We start from the raw sequence: 16,259 nt of genomic DNA, 5'->3' as shown, positions 1-16,259 counted from the left end.
TTTTAGGTTTATTTACCTATTTTTGAGACAGACAGAGACAGTGTGAGCAGGGGAGGGGCGGAGAGACAGGGAGAGAGAGAGAATACCAAGCAGGCTCCGTGCTGTCAGCACAGAGCCTGACGCGGGGCTCAAACTCACCAACTGTGAGATCATGACCTGAGCCGAAGTCAGACGCTTAACTGACTGAACCACCCAGGCACCCCTGGGGAGGTGGTTTCTTCATAGATTTTTGCCCTGCACTTTTCAAGCATATTAGTTCCTGACACATTTTATCTCAGGCAGACAGCTTCAAAAGTTTCCGAGAGCACGTCTATTTGTTCAGTCCACACACAGTGGGAACGTCATGCATTCAGGAGTCGGGCAGATCCGAATGTGAATTCTGCAGCTGTGTGCCTGTGGGAATATGCCACTGAAGTCTTTAGTGTGGCATTTAATGTGTCACATCCCTGTCCTTGCTTTTCCATGGTAAGCGTCTGCATTTCACGGGCACGGAACAGAACCTGCGTGTTGAATTGAATCCGACCGATGCCCCCCTTTCCTTTCCTCTACACACGCCCCGAACTTCTCTCGGCCCCTCCTTCACGCAGGAGCCACGGTGTAGCGTCCCTCATTCCTCCCCACCTCGTTCCCTAGCGTTGCTGTAACCGATTCCCGGAACACTAGGGCCTTAAGACCACAGACATTTGTGCTCGCAGTTCTGAAGGTCGGAAGTGTGAAGTCGGTATCGCTGGCCTGAAATCGGGATGTCTGTAGGAGCGTGCTCCCTGGGAAGATGCCGGGGGAGAGTCCTTTCTTGCTTCTCCCAGCTTCCGGTGGCTGCCGGTTTCCCTGGGCTTATGGTTTACGGCCACATCATTCCAATATCTGCCTCATTTGTGATGTCATGTTCTGTTGGGGGGGGGGGGGGTGTGTGGCTGCCAGTTTCCCTGGGCTTATGGTTTACGGCCACATCATTCCAATATCTGCCTCATTTGTGATGTCATGTTCTGTTGGGGGCGGGGGGGGTGTGGCTGCCAGTTTCCCTGGGCTTATGGTTTACGGCCACATCATTCCAATATCTGCCTCATTTGTGATGTCATGTTCTGTTGGGGGGGGGGTGCAAATTCTCCCTCCACCTGTCACGGAAGGACATGCATCCTCCATTAGGACTCACCCAGTTGCCATCATCCACGACAACCTCCCCATCTCAGGATCCTTCACTTAATCCTACCAGTGTTTTTTTTTTTTTTTAAGGTTTATTTAGTTTTTGAAAGAGAGAGTGTGAGCAGGGGTGGGGCAGAGAGAGAGGGGGACAGGAGATCCAAAGCGGGCTTGGGGCCGACGGCGGTGAGCCCAGTGTGGGGCTTGAACTCAGGAACCGTGAGATCATGACCTGAGCCCGACGGCGGTGAGCCCAGTGTGGGGCTTGAACTCACGAACCGTGAGATCATGACCTGAGCCAAAGTCCGATGTGCAATGCACTGAGCCACCCAGGTGTCCCGCGTCTTTTGCTGTGTCCCCTAACAGCCACAGCTTAGAAGCTGGGATTACAGATGGGCGGGGGGGGCATTTTTCAGCCCCACAGGAGGGGCACCACCAGAGGGGCATGCCCAGGGGGCCGTGTTTATTCTAAGCGACCCTATTCAGACAGGGCACCCGGGGCTGGGCCTCAGGTTCCTGGGAGGGACTGTCCCTTAGCAGTTCGGACCCAGGCACTCCCAGGTGCACCTGAGGTCAGGACACGGTGCAGGGGCCATCTCCACCTGGGTACCAGATAAAAGGAAGGGTCGGCAAGGACGCCGCAGGGGCTGGTCCTGAATGGAGGAAGGCAATGAGGACGTGCACCAAGTGGCCCGCACAAGAGAGCCCTTCGGCCCCTGGGGACACAAAGCCCCTTGTTTCCGGGCACCTGGTTCTAGTTCCGTCTGTGATCAGCCCCCTTTTCTGTTCCTTCCCTGAGCCACCCATGAAATTCGCTCTCTGTCCTTACAAAACGTCCCATCGCCTTTATGGTAAAGCGAGCTACTGTTCCTTACGATGCAAAGACCCCTGTCCCCCAACTCCTCAAGGCAGACTCCCCCTCCCCTTTCTCGTGGCCTCAGCGGAGCCCCTGTCCAGTCGAGGGCAAACTGTCTTAGACCCCCAACCTCCCTGCCCACCCTCCACCGCTCACCCCTGGCCGCCACGTGCCCAGGGATGTCTAGGGCCACCGTCACACTCTGCCCCGTCCTTCTCCAGCCTCGCCACACCTGTCGCCACCACTCAGCCACCTCCCGCCAGCGTCACCTGAAATCCAAGCCGTTCATCTGTCCGATTCTTGCCAAGTAATCACCGCCAACAGTCTCTTCTCACCAGCCCTCACCTCCACCCCTCAGATCCTCTCTACCCTGTATTTATCTTTCCATGCTTCCTCACATCCCTGCCAGTAATCCCCATTGACAACAACATCCATTTTCCACGAGCCGGGAGATGCCTTTGATCTCTTGGCTCCCAGCCTCCCGGCCCCACTTGACTTCCCGCCCCACCTTCCACCTGCCACCCACGAGGGGGGCGGTGCCTTGACCGCCTCGTGTTCCCCGCGCACGGGTCCGGGGGCCGGTCCTGTTGGACACCAGTTTGGTTCAGCTCGCATCTCCTCAACTGTCCCCTCTCTCTTGTGTTCTTTCTTAAGACGGCCACCCTGAAAATCACCAGGAACTTGGTGCCTCGAAGCAACTTCTCACCGTTCCAGAAGGTGGAAGGTTGAGATCAAGGTGTGGGCAAGGCCTCCAGGGGAGGATCCTTCCTGCCTCCTGTGGCTTCTGGAGGCTCCAGACATTCCTCGGTCGGTGGCAGCCCCCCGCCCAGCCCTGCCTCCGTTTCCACACTGTCCTCCTCTGTGTCTCCTCCCTTCCCCTCTGAGGACACTCGTCCCTGGAGTGAGGGCCCCTCCCTAATCCAGAAGGATCTCATCTTTAAGTCTGCAGAGACCTTTTTACCAAATAGAGTTCTCTTCCAGATAAAGGGGCAGGGTGGACAGATCCGTCGTGAGACCTCCATTCAAACCAGCACATCTCTCCAGTTCCAAACTGGAAGACTGTGCCACGCTGGAGGGCTTGGGACCTGGCTTCCTACAGTCAACAAGGGGACAGATGATGGAATGGACAGGTGTGGGGAAACAGCTCCCAAATGACAAACCTTGACCACAGGGAAACACGAGGAGGAAAGCAGGGGGATGAATCCCACCCCGCTCCCGTGGGCCCCCTGCCACACTTCTGGAGAAGGCAGCGTGCTGGTGGGCAAGCCTGCCCGCCAACCTTCCCAGTCTCTTCTGGAAGCAAACGCCCCCCCCCCCCCCCCCAGTAACACCTGTCCTCTCCCCATCCCTCCCCGCACTCCCCGTTGCGGCCCATCCGAACCTCCGTGGGACTGGGCTAACACGTTGTTAGCACCTCCCTCCCTGTCTCCAGCGTTGTTTTTCCGGAAGAATCAAACTATGACTCTGGCCACCTAATGCCCCAAATTTCTGTTGAGCAGGAAGTGGCCCCCGTTGTCTCCTCAGAGAAGTCGCTTGCTTCTTGTGTGACTCTGCTTGTCGCACAGACCACAGCTGGGGGGGCTGAGATCTGGGCTGCCCCAGGTCCTGCGATGGGGACCCGTCGTGCGGGGGGCCCGGGACTACAGTTCTGCCTGGCGGGGACAGTGCGTAGCAGGAGCACCCAGAAATCGCTGCGTGCTCGCTGCAGGGAGGGTGGCAGGGACAGGGTGACAGTTTTCCTGATTGGGCAACCGTGCTTAGATCTTGAGAGGCATTGAGCGGCTTTGAAGGGCTCTTCCTGCACCTCCCTGTCCTCGGGGTCCCTACATCTGAGCCAAGGAGGGCACCCTGTCCCCTTGCAGCCTAAGGGAGCTCCATTAACACAACCTGCCTGGCCTTTAACCTTCCCCGGAGCCCCCACTGAACATGCTCTTGGCGTCACCAGGTGTTTTCCATCATGGTGCCCTCACGCCCTTCCCCAAATAAGCCACTGTCATTGGACCCACTTGGCCACCCTCTGCCACCAACATTGCCTTCCGGGGCTTTCTTGTCTTCTCGACCTTTTCTGTGTTGTTCCTGTCGTAGATGCTGGTAATCTTCCTTCTGCTTCTTGTTCCTTTAGAGTCAAATAGGTGTGATGTAAAATTGATCACGCTTACCGTTTTCAAGTGTGTACTTAGGAGTACACCCACAATGTTGTGTAACCATCACCACTTTCTGTTTCCAAAACATTCCCAGAGCATCTCTAAACCAGCAATGCCCATGAAGGACGAACGCCCCATTCCTGCCTCCCCTGAGCCCCTGGCAACCTCCATTCTACTCTCTGTCTCCATGAATTTGCCTGTTCTCACCTCCTCAAAGAAGCGAACCGGGCAATACTTGTCCTTCTGGGTCTGGCTTATTACACTTGGCACAACGTCTTCAAGGTTCGGCCATAACGCAGCATGTGTCAGAATTTCATTCCCTCTTACGATGGAATAGTATTCCGTTGGATGTTTTCTTCTGATAGTTTGATAGTTTTCACTGGTAAGCTTAGCCTCTGAACTATTTTGAGTTAATTTTTGTATATGATATAAGGTGAGGGTCCAACATCGTTCTCTGCATGTGGTTGTCCGTTTTCCCATAACTATTTTTTGAAAAGATTGTCCTTTCCCACTGAATGGTGTGGAACCCATGTTGAAAATCGACCTCCCATATGTGGGAGGCTTTATTTCTGGGCTCTCTATTCTATTCCATTGGTCTGTATGTCTGTCTTTATGTCAGTTCCACACTGTGTTGATTACTGCTTCGCAGTAAATTTTGAAATCATGACGTTTGCCTCCAAGTCTGTTCTTCCTTTTCAAGATTGTTTTAGCTATATGGGGTCCTTTGACATCCCACATGAGTTGAAAGGTGGATTTTTATTGATGCACAAAAATGTAATTGGAGCTTTGATAGGGATCGCGTTGGATCCATATCCAACTACTTTGGGTAGTCCTGTCGTCTAAACAGTATTAAGTTTTCCAATTCACGAACGCAAAATGCGGTTCTATTTATTTATGTCTTCCGGTAATTACTTTTAGCGATGTTTCGTACCTTTCAGGGTACAACTCTTACACTTCCTCGGTGACGTTTGTTCCAAAGTGTTTTATTCTCTTTGATATTGTTAGTGGAATTGCTTTCTTAAAATTTTTTTGGATTGTTCATCATGAGTATATAGAAATGCAGCCAATTTTTGAGTATTGATTATGTATCCTGTAACTCCGCTGGGTGTGTTTATCAGCTCTGTTTATTTTTGTAGAATCTTTAACGATTCTTGCGTTTATAAGGTTTTGTCATCTGTCAACAGGGATAATTGTACTTTTTCCCTTCTAATTTGGGTGCCTTTTCTTTGTTTTGTGGTCAGTTGCTCTGGCTTAGCACTTCCAATGCTATGTAAAACAGAAGTGGTGAAAATGGACAGTTTTTTCTAGTTCCTGATTTTAGAAAAAAGGCTTCAGTCATTCATCATTGAGTATGCTGTTACCTGTGGACTTTACGTGAATGACTTTTATTCTGTTGAAGAAGCTCCCTTCTATTTCTACTTTATTGAGTCTTCTTTAAAAAGACTCAATATATATCATGAAAGGGTGTTTGATTTTATCAAATTTTTTGGCATCAATTGAGATGATCATGAGTTTTCCCCCCCCTTTATTTTATTAATGTGGTGTATTACATTGATCCATTTCCATAGATTTAATCAATCGTTGCATGCCAGGAATAACTTCTACTTGGTCATGTTGTATGGTCTTTTTAATATGCTGCTAAATGTATTTTGTGATTATGTTATTGAGGCTTTTTGCATCAATCTTAACAAGGGATCATTTCATTGCATGCTAGAAGTTTTGCTATGTTGTTTGTCATTTTCATTTGTCTGAAGGTATTTTAAATTTCCCTTGTCGACCTATTTGCTGTTTAGGAATGTGTTATTTAATTTCCACGTATTTGTGAATTTTCCTAATTTCCTTCTGCTATTGACTCCTGATGTCATTCCATTGTAATGGAAAAAATACTCTGCATGATATTAATCTTTTTAAATGTATTAAAACTTGGGGCGCCTGGGTGGCTCAGTCGGTTAAGTGTCCAACTTCGGCTCAGGTCATGATCTCATGGTTCATGAGTTTGAGGCCCGCGTTGGGCTCTGTGCCGACAGCTCAGAGCCTAGATCCTGCTTCAGATTCTGTATCTCCCTCTCTCTATGCCTCTCCTGCACTCATGACCTTTCTCTCACTCTCTCTCTCAAAATAAACATTTAAAATAATTTTTTAAAAAATTAAAAAAAAACTTAGCTCCTCTACAGCTCCTTTTCCACCTCTTTCTGTTATTGATATTGCAAATTACCCCTTTATACATCGTGTGTCCAACAATATAAATATTTATATTTATCCATTTGTCTCTTAAATCATGTAGAATAGTGGAGTTATCAACCAAACTTACAATAATACTGGCTTTTATATTTGCCCATGTATTTACCTTTCTTGGAGTTCTTTATTTCTTTCTACAGCTCCAAGCTGCCTCCAAGCATTCTTCCATTTGAACCTGAAGGAGTCCCTTTGCTGTTCTTGCAGAGCGGGTCTAGTGCGAACAAACTCTCTCCGCTCCTGTTTGTCTGGGAATGCTTTAATTTCTCCCTCATTTTTGAAGGACGTTCTTGGCAGATATAGAATTCTTGGTTGACAATTGTTTTTATTTCAGCTCTTTAAATAGATCACCCCCTAGCCTTCTTGTGTCCCAAGTTTCTGTGGAGAAATCAACAAGTGATCTTATTAAAGGTCGCTCATATGCGTTAAGTCATTTCTCTTGTGGCTTTCAAGATTTTCTCCTTGGTTTTTTGTCAGTTGGATTATAATGTGACTTGCGCGGGTCCCTTTGAGTTTATTCTACTTGGAGTTTATTGAGCTTGTTGGCTTTGTATGCTCAGATCTTTCATCAAATTTGAGCTGGTTTTTAAAAAAAATTTTTTTAAATGTTTATTTTTGAGAGAGACAGAGACAGAATGTGAGTGGGTTAGGGGTAGAGAGAGGGGCAGACACAGAATCCAAAGCAGGCTTCAGGCTCTGAGCCATCAGCACAGAGCCCGACACAGGGCTTGAACCCACAAGCTGTGAGATCATGACCTGAGCCGAAGTTGGATGCTCAACCGACTGAGCCACTCAGGCGCCCCAAATTTGAGCTGGTTTTGGTGATTAATTCTTCACATAACCTTCCTGCTCCTTCTTCTCTCTCTCTCCGTCCTCATTCTTGGACTCCCATAATGTGATGTTGGTTTCTCCACTGGATGGTGTCCCTTAGGCTCCGTTCACTTTTCTTCATTCTTTTTTATTTCTCCTTCATACTTGGAATTTCAAATGTCATGTCTTTAAGTTTGCTGATTCTTTTTCTCTGGCTGCTCAAATCTGTTGTTGAGCCCCTCTAGTGAATTTTTAATGTTAATGATTTTACTTTTCAGCTCTGGAATTTCTGTTCAGTCCTTATTAACCCTTTCTCTCTGTAATGATATTCTCACTTTGTTAATGCATCTTTTTCTGATTTCCTTTAGTTCTTTGCCCATATTTTCCTCTCATTCATATTGAAGACAGTTGTTTTAAAGCCTCGTCCTAGGAAGTCTGATGGCTGGCATTCCTCAGGACAGTTTCTGTCAGTTTATTTCGTTCCTTCGAGTGGGCTAGATTTTACTGTTTCTCTGTATGCCTTGTGACTTTTTGTTGAAAATTGCATGTTTGACTATTACAATGTTGTAACTCTGAAGATCAGCTCCTCTGTCTTCCTCAGAATGTTCTGGGACCTTTAGATTGCTCTATTGTGTTTGTTCTTATTGACGAAGGCTATAATAGCCCATCTGTTTTGTGATTTTCGAAACCATTTTTACAACAACTATTCCTTATCATATGTGATCACTAAAGTCTGTTCCTTTTGCTCTTGTTCGGCTAATGTTTTGCTAGAGATTTCCTTGACTACCAGGAGCAAACACTCACACACATACAGAAAACTAAAATAGCCCTCCTAGTCTTTGTAAATTGGCTCTCGGCTGGAACGCTTTGCCAGCACTAAGCTAGACTTGCACTGAAGCTAGGGATTAGCTCAAGATGAAATCTTTTTTTTTTTTTTTTTTTTAATGTTTCTTTATTTTTGAGAGAGACAGAGACAGAGTGCGAGTGGATTAGGGGCAGAGAGAGAGGGAGACACAGAATCTGAAGCAGGCTCCAGGCTCTGAGCTGTTGGCACAGAGCCCAGTATGGGGCTCGAACTCACAAACTGCAAGATCATGACCTGAGCCAAAGTCAGGTGTTTAACCAACTGAGCCACCTAGGTGCCCCTCGCTCAAGGTGAAATCTTAACATCTTCTGAGGTCTTTTCTGAGCATGCCTCTTGCCCTGGGGATGTGCATGGCTTTCAATCTCCTCTCATGTATGGTGGCTTTTGAATGACTTAGTTTCCCAAAGAATCTCACCCCAGCTTTCCTTCCAGGTCTTAGGTCATCCATTTTATGTCACAACCCACAACTTCTTGCCCCAGAGAGCCGTGGGTCTCTAGTCCACCTTGCTGCTTTCATGAGCTGTGTCCATCGTTCTTCTCAGCCCAGTTCCAAGCTACGTGAGACAGAAATAAATGTCTTGCTTCACTCCTATGAGGACTTTAAGAGACAAAACAGATGAACATAAGGGAAGGGAAACTAAAATAATATAAAAACAGGGAGGGGGACAAAACGGAAGAGACTCATAAATACGGAGAATAAACTGAGGGTTGCTGGAGGGGTTGCAGGCAGGGGGATGGGCTAAATGGGGAAGGGGCACTAAGGAATCTAACTCCTGAAATCATTGTTGCACTATATGCTAATTTGTTTGTAAATTTAAAAAAATAAAAAATTAAATTAAAAAAAAGAAAGAAAGAAATGTCTTGTATCAGTCCTTCAAGTATCCCCTGGAGAGATTAGAATAGATATAGACAATAACTTGGGAATGAGGTCTGTTCTGCTCCCTCTGCTTCGAAGGACTGAGGTCCCAAACTGGGAACACAGGCTGCTGCTACTTTAAGACCGAAACTTCTACTATGCCAGGGAGGGGCGGGGTAAGGCCAAGTAAGAATGCCACAAAACGTTCCTACCGCTTTGAAGATAGTTTCTTTTCTTTTTCTTTTCTCTTCTTTCCTTCTCCTTTCTTTTTTCTTGCTGTCTTTTTTTTTTTAATTTGACATTCACTTGATTTAAAAATTGGACTCCCTCCACCCTCCTACCCTGAGTTCTGACAAAGTTAAGTCAGTCAGTTTCCGATTTGTTTGTTTGTTTTCTGTGGTTGACCAAGAGCTTGGAGCTTCTTAATCCACCATTTTGCTCCAGTTTCCCTCTAGTCTTACTACTTGTTCATGTTAAGAAGACCGGCCACATTTTCCGAGTACCTTCTATGTGACATAAATACTAGGGATATTATAACAAATGAGACACAGTCTCCACCTTCATATGGCTTCTCTTCTAGTGGAAGACACCAGAAAACAAGTCACTGAGACAATTGCCATTTCTAATGTGTGCCTTGAAAAGGGGGAAAGGCTAATCTAATATAGAGAATGACAGGAACCTACTGGGGTCCTGGAGTGCTATTTTTCTAGTATCTTTCTTGCGTGCCAGAGAAAGTCTCCATGAACTTGGGTATTTGAGTGAGACCAAGGCTGGAAAGGAGGTCCCAGTGTAAAGAGTGGGGACAAAAAAATGCAGCCTAGTGGGCAGCATTGGCAAAGACCATGGTGTAGAAACATACTTGCAGCACCTAAGGGAACCATCGAGACTTCAGGACCACGAATAAGGAGAGGAGGGCACAAGACAAGGCAGGCGAGCTGGAGGGCAGTTGGAGGCCACTTGAAGTTCGATGGGCAAGTTGAGGGGTGACCCAGTTTGATTGGACTTCTAACATCATTTGTTGCTAAGTTGAGAACTGATTAGAGAATGGTATTATGGAAGCATGGAGGCCAACTAGGGGGATGTTTGCTACAGTCCAAGAGAGGTTATGGTGGTCTGGACTATGGCGGTTGACAGGAAGGGTGCGGACAAGAGGGAGACATGGCTGTGTTGGGGGTGGAGGATGTGGTGGGACTTCCTGATGGGTGGCCTGGATGGATGAGGAAACAGGCAAGGGAGAACTTGAGGAGAGCTTCCAGTTTTCTATGAGAAAATGATACGAATAGACAACGGCGCCATTACGATGGAGAGGGAAACCTGGGCGGGGAGAAAGGGCTATGTCGATGTGTCTTGAAATAACCCTAAGACCCCCCAAGTGGAAATGTTGAGTAGGGAGCAGAACGTAACACTGTGGCTCAGACACGAGAGGACTGAGCTGGAATAGACACACAGATCAATGGAACGGAATAGAGCGCCCAGAAATAAACCCACAATTACATAGTCAATTAACCTTTGATAAAGGAGGAGGCGAGAATATGGGATGGGGAAAAGACAATCTCTTCAACAAATGGTGCCGGGAAAGCGGGACGGCGACACGCCAAAGAATGAACTGGACCGCTCTCGTAACACCATTCACAAAAACAAACTCGCAATGGCTGAAAAACCTCAATGTGAGACCCACGACCATAAACGTCCTCGAAGAGACAACAGGCAGTCATTTCTCTGACGTCAGCCCTGGCAACAAAAAGAAGACTGAGCTACAGATGTAAATTTGGAAGCCTTTGAAACGTAGGTGGTATTCTAACCCATGCGTTTTAATGAGGTCACCTAGGGAGACCGTGTCGAGAGAAAAGAAGTAGGGACCTCAAACCTAACATTTAAAGGCCAAACAGATGAAGTGAACCAGATACGGGAGCTGCCAGATGCTGGCTGGACTCTGCCAGATCACATCCCTGAGCCCGGATTCACGAAAATAAATGTCCTCTGGGATCACACAACGGGATCTGACTGCTCGAACCATTACTCGGTATCTGTGTTTATGTTCTGGGATCATTAAAGCCAAAGGCAGATGGCAGGTCATAAAACGCTGCTTTAAAAAGTCGGTAAATCCGGGGCTCCCGGGTGGCTCAGTCGGTTAAGCATCCGACTCTTGATTTCTGCTGAAGCCATGAGCTCGGGGTTCGTGGGTTCCAGCCCCACATCAGGCTCTGTGCTGACAGTGTTGGGATTCTCTCTCTCTCTCTCTCTCTCTTTCTTGCTGCTCCTCCCCTGCTCACATGCACACATGCTCGCTCTCTCTCTCTCTCTCAAGTTAAAAAAAAAAAAGTCAGTAAATCCTTCTTAGATGGGGCAAAGAGATCCCGAAGGCCCCTTCCAGATCTATGCCCCTACAATGCCAACTCACCATGCAGGAATTATGCAGCCTTCCTCCGTTGCTTTAGGAAATAACTGTGTGTTTCTGAGCTACCAGAAAGGGATAGGGGGGCTGAGAGAGAGGGAGAGAACTTCCTTGTATACAGCTGTCTCAGTTTCCATCTGAATTCGTTTTCCATCCTCGTGTTTAAATTAGTATGTTTTTTTTTTTCTCTTTTACAATGAACATATGCCTTCATAATATCTACACTTAACACTGTCAAGATTCTTCTATAGACTGGACTGTGTGTCTGTCCCTAACACAGTGCCTAGCCCAAGGGGCAGCTCAAGAAAGGCCAAATGAACGGACAAATGAATGAATGAATGAAGGTTTTGAGCTAGTGAAGGATCCAGAAACTCATTTACTTTAGAATCCAGGGGATCTAAAGCAGATCTGACATTATCCGTACATATCAAGTAAGTTGTTACTTTAATACAATAACCGGACGGGCTTAATTACTTCAATTCCTTTGAGCCACAACAATTTGTTGGCCACTTGCCTAGGATTGTGGCAGGCACCAGGGTCAGGGCTAAAGAGGGCTGACAAAGGGGAAGAGTTGGTCCCTGGGCTGTGGGCTGGGAGATGCACAAATAGAACAAAACGCCCAACACGGGAGTGGTTTGTGCAGCCCCCTAAGGGCAGACCTAGACTGGGGAGGCCCCCGTGTGGTAGAATGGGTGGGGGCGGGGGGGTGGGTAACAGCCTGCTTCGCCTCTTTGTTGAAGTCTAGATGACCTTGGGCAAGTCCGTTCACATCGTTGGAAAGCAGCATCGTCTTCCATAAAAAGGAGTTCTTTGTCTCAGTAGTGCACACGGAAGTCCTCTCGACTCCAACATTGTCATTTTCTCTTTGTCGTCAGGAACTCTCTGGAAGGAACAGGGTTTGTATAGGCCAGAGGTCGGAAGTTGGAGTTACAGAGGCCTGATGTACATGTTTGGGACTCACCTATTAATGCTTCTTGGGGCTCCCTTCAAATTCTATTTCAAAAATGTAACATTTGAAATCATGTTCACATTTAAGATGCAGGCAATTTCACCTAAGAATCCAGTTTTCCCAGGAGATCCGACAGCACAAGGAAATGCTAGCCCTGGGGTGGTAGGTGCTGTTTTCCCATTTACTTTGGACCCCTCTCGATGGTTTCTTACCAGTCCTAGTGGTCTAACTGGTGACCGAGTTTCAGAGCAGGTATTTGGAACAGGAGTTCAAGCCGGTGATGTTCCTGGAGGCATGTCCCTGGAGGGAGGGCGGGAGCCTTTCCTAGGAGGTAGATCAGAATGTCTGAGCGTGTTTTCGATCCCAGAGGTTCAGAAGGTACCCTCTTCCCACTTCCCTACCTGAAAATCAGCGGGTGTCATGAGCCACTGTACAGACGAGAGCGTGGGGCGGGGGGTGGGAGGGGTCGGGGGGCATGCACAGCAATCATTTACGTAATGGCGGGAAGAGCTAGCATCCATCGAATGCTGGCTTAGGTCTAGCACTGCTCTGAGCCATATGGCATTACCAGCCCCATTTCACAGATGGAAACTGAGGCATCAAGACATTCGTTAGTCACCTTCTCCAGAGTCCTGGGTTGGCAGGTGACTGAGCCAGATACTTGTTCTGCAGATGAAATCAAGGTTGGGAGCTACGACTTGCACAGCTAAAACCCACGGGGGGGGGGGCGTCTCTGAGCAGGGAGGGGGCGCGCTGAAAGTGGCGTTGGCGAGCACCACTAATTCGGATGGCAGAGCAGAGCGCGGGGGCCAAATGTTAGTTGACGTGGCGGCGATGACTAGAAAAGCAATCCCAGCAGAATATCGTTACTCCAACACGGAGTGTGTTCCTCCTAACACACTGTTAACCTCCTCCAGATAAATTCTTTTTTTTCTTTTTAAGATTTTTTAAAAAAATATTTATTTATTTTTGGGAGAGAGACAGGGCATGAGCAGGGGAGGGGCACAGAGAGCGAGGGAGACACGGAATAGGAAGCAGGCTCCGGGCTCCGAGCTGTGAGCACAGAGCCCGAGGCGGGGCTCGAACTCACGGACTGTGAGATCATGACCTGAGCCGAAGTCGGACGCTCAACCGACTGAGCCCCCCAGGGCCCCTCCCCCGCCCCGCCTCCGGACAAACTCTTAAACCAACTGAAGAGCCAGCTCTGGGTTTTATAAACCAACCTCTTTTATTATTATTATTTTTTTTTTTTGGAGGGTTCACATTTGTGCTTTTTGTCTGCCAGACGGAAATGGGGTTGAACGTCTGACAATAGCCTGTGCACGTGTGAAAGCTGAGCAGGACACTGTGGAGACAAAGCCCACCATTCAGTGACATAAGTCATTTCCATGGATGGCTTATGAACGTCGGCATCATTACTTGTACTCTCAGTGTTCACAGAAAGCCCTGGGTGTCCAGATTTCAGGCAGGTTTCCCCCTGAAAGTTAAGAAATTCACAAAGTGCTGATGGAAATCCAAAGGAAACAACAACAACAACAACAACAACCACCAAACGATTCCTCGTACGGCCGATTTTTCCTTAATGTACTTTGCAAAGCCGGGGAGAAGGGTGTAGCGTGTATGACGACAGGAAACGGACTTGTCTATTACTTCGGCCTGTCTGGTGACTGCAGGGAATTGAAAATGAGGAATAGGTTGCAGAGATGATTTCCAGAGGGAGAAAGAGTGGAATATGGAAAAGAAAGGTCAGAAACGGAAGAGGGGGGGCACATCAATAGTGAAGAGAATGTCGCGGGGCATTGCCGGGGAGAAGCGAGGGGCAGTGAGGCATGGTATGGAAGCCTCTGGAATCAGCAGCCTTTTTGGATGAGAAAAGGGGCAAGGGATAGTGTGCATTTGCTTTTTTTTTTTTTTTTTTTTTAAAGCAGTTTGGAGACTCTGGTGACGATTCACTAAAACACGGTACCAAATCACCTGACTGCAGAGAACATGCCCGTTGAACGTATTTCAAGATCTCAGAGGGATCACTTGTTATATTTCAATGGGTCTGGTCTGAGAGACATCACCGTATGACTCCAGAAAATCTGGCGGTTGCTCAGCCAAATACTACGGCCAGTCACTTTCCTGCCACTTTAAGAGGAATCACTTTGAAATATGCGATGTGTCTGCAGACACTTGGGATACAGGTTATGAGAACCACCGTTCCCCCTGCCCCCCCCCCCCCCCAGATACCACTGCACATTTTCTCTTTGATTAAAACAACAAGATTCCTTTTTAGCCAATAAGTAAAGTCTGGTTCAAAGGCTCTCAAACTGCCACCTGTTACTTCAAAAGCTCTTTCAATTCCCCGAGCAATTTACTGTAGGGCCCTTGCACTTCTGGGTGTGGTTTCCATCCGTTTCTAGCCATGCTCTCTCCGTGTAAAGGAAGTATCGATCTCTGAAGGCACATTTTTAGTAGAGACCTGTCCGTGGAGGTATCTGCCTGGCCTTACGGCTACGACGGCGGAAATGGAGAAAGGGTCCTATGGGTATAGAACAGGTCAAGATCTTCAGAGCATTGACCGGAAATCGAAATTTTGGTTCAGTTTTTAAAATTAAATGTTGGGGGCGCCTGGGTGGCTCAGTCGGTTAAGCGGCCGACTTCGGCTCAGGTCACGATCTCGAGGTCCGTGAGTTCGAGCCCCGCGTCGGGCTCTGTGCTGACAGCTCAGAGCCTGGAGCCTGCTTCAGATTCTGTGTCTCCCTCTCTCTCTGCCCCTCCCCTGTTCATGCCCTGTCTCTCTCTGTCTCAAAAATAAATAAACGTTAAAAAAAAATAAATAAATAAAATAAAATTAAATGTTGAACTGACTGGCCCGTCAGGATGGCCCACTATAAAAAAAAATAATAACAACAAGTCCGGGGGGCCCAGTCAGTTGAGCATCTGACTCTGGATTTCGGCCCCAGTCTGTGATCTGAAGGTCGTGAGATCGAGCCCCACGTCGGGCCGCCCTGGGTGTGGAGCCTGCTTGAGATCCTCTCTCTCCCATTCTCTCTCTCTGCCCCTCCCCCCCCCACCAAAATTAAAATAACAAGCCCTTGTGCCCTGTTGGTAGGAACGTAAAACGACGGAGCTGCTGTGGGAAACAGAATAGTTACCAATCCGAGAAGCGGCACCTCAACTAATTAAACACAGAGTTTCCCTATGGAAAATTCTGGATCCAGCAATTCCCTTTCTGGATCTATCGCCAAAAGAATGGAAAGAAAGATCGCTCACAGCAGCGTTATTCATAATAGCCAACAGGCAGAAGCGACTCAGTGGACCATCCTTCACCCTTACAAACGAAGGAAATCCAGACACGGGCTACAACTGGGATGAACCTTGAGGACATAACGCCGAAGGAAATACATCAGACGCAAAAAGACAGGTACTGTGTGAGTCTGCTTACCTGAGGTGCCCAGAGTGGTCAAATTCATAGGGACGGAGAGTAGAGTGACACTTGCCGGTGGCTGGGGGGGGAGGCTGGGGAATCACTGTGTAACAAGTACAGAGTTTCAGTTTTGCAAGATGGGAGGAGTTCTAGAGATTGGCCGCACAACGTGAAAGATTACGAAAGGTACGAAAGATACGGAAAGATACCAGGTGGCACTGCTTCACGGAGGGCCACGAGTGTCGTAATCTACCACAACCATCAGAAGAATGGTTTGATATGTATATTCAATCCATAATGTACAAATCAATAAAAGAATGAGGGGAGGAAATGTAGAAAATACAATCCAAGAGAAGACCAGAAATGAGAAAAAAAAAAAAAAAAGCAAAGATGAAGGATGGAAAATAGGATCTAACATACCATGTAAAAATAGGCCATTAATTAAAATAAATTAAAATAAAATGGGAAGACTTAACTGTCTCTGTAATATTTTATTAAAATAATTATTTGTGCTAACACCTCTGGATAATAGAGGTACAGGTGTCTCTTAATGGTTTCTTTGCTTTCCTATATGTTCAAGGTGTTTCCTAATTTTAA

At 47.4% G+C, this 16,259-nt stretch overlaps 1 long non-coding RNA gene across 1 annotated transcript; it reads right to left on the bottom strand.

The window, feature by feature from the left end:
* Positions 1-11,256: 11,256 nt before the first annotated feature.
* Positions 11,257-15,790, bottom strand: LOC109246114 (uncharacterized). Its single transcript, XR_008418665.1, has 3 exons — positions 15,681-15,790; positions 12,463-12,574; positions 11,257-12,183 (listed from the first exon to the last, which is right to left on the bottom strand). It is a non-coding gene; the product is annotated as an uncharacterized LOC109246114 (long non-coding RNA).
* Positions 15,791-16,259: the final 469 nt, after the last annotated feature.

Source organism: Panthera pardus, unplaced genomic scaffold (genome assembly GCF_024362965.1).
Source record: "Panthera pardus isolate Hobbes unplaced genomic scaffold, ASM2436296v1 HiC_scaffold_3, whole genome shotgun sequence".
NCBI classification, from domain to species: domain Eukaryota; kingdom Metazoa; phylum Chordata; class Mammalia; order Carnivora; family Felidae; genus Panthera; species Panthera pardus.
The sequence above is the reverse complement of the archived record's forward strand: the minus strand, read 5'-3'. Positions and strand labels throughout refer to the sequence as shown.